General features: G+C 22.9%; 1 non-coding gene across 1 annotated transcript; it reads left to right on the top strand.

Moving 5' to 3' along the window:
• Positions 1–74, top strand: TRNAI-UAU (transfer RNA isoleucine (anticodon UAU)). Its single transcript has one exon. It is a non-coding gene; the product is annotated as a tRNA-Ile (tRNA).
• The last annotated feature ends 870 nt before the right edge of the window (positions 75–944 follow it).

The raw sequence follows: 944 nt of genomic DNA, 5'->3' as shown, positions 1-944 counted from the left end.
GGTCCCGTAGCTCAGTTGGTTAGAGCGTTGGTCTTATGAGCCGAAGGTCGCGGGTTCGAACCCCGCCGGGACCAACATTCTAAATAATAAATATTTTGAAATTATCTTGGATTTGGATTAGGCGTGTAAGTCGGGTTGGCTGGAGTCAATAGTTTATACTGTTTGTTACGGGCTTGAGCCTCTAATTTGGATGATGTATTTATGTAATTGGATTTGAAATTTGTAATTTACATCCAATCGGATAGGATTATATTTGAATTTGACTACATCCAATCTGACTAAAATTCTACTCCAATTATATATTAATATTTGTTGATTTTAATATATAAATTTTATATAATTATATCTAAAATTATAAAAACATATTTATATATATTATATTATTAAAAATAGTATATAATATACAAATGATTATTAATTACGTGTTCAACTTAATAATCCATGAAATTATAATTTATACTATTATTACATAATTTAGTTATTAATTTTGTAAAATATAAAATTACTAATAATTTTAATATTAATAAATTTGTGTTAACTATTTTTCTAATTTTTATGTTTTTTAAATTTATTACATAATTTAGTTATTTTAACTATTTAAAATTTAGGCATGTTAAATAGTTCATTATTTAAAATATTTAGTTATTTAAATATTTAAATAATATGTAATTTTTTAAATTTTATTTATTTTAAAGTTATTATATAACATTAAATATTTTTTATATAATTATTTGAGATATTTTTAATATTTTATTATTTAAAATATTTAAATTGGAGTAAGGATTGGCTTTACAAAGGACTCTTATATCTTTCATGAAAAATAGGTGCTAACTAACCAGTTTCAATAAGTAGGCACAACACTGTAAGCACGTTAAATGAGCATTTAGAATTTTTTTTGACACTTGTCCCTTAAAATACCCCCAACCTACCCTTGAAAAGGATTA

This window comes from Nelumbo lutea, chromosome 2 (genome assembly GCF_056320005.1).
Source record: "Nelumbo lutea isolate HS-2025 chromosome 2, American lotus-T2T, whole genome shotgun sequence".
Taxonomy (NCBI): domain Eukaryota; kingdom Viridiplantae; phylum Streptophyta; class Magnoliopsida; order Proteales; family Nelumbonaceae; genus Nelumbo; species Nelumbo lutea.
Note: the sequence above shows the minus strand (reverse complement) of the source record. Positions and strands in the feature narration are given on the sequence as shown.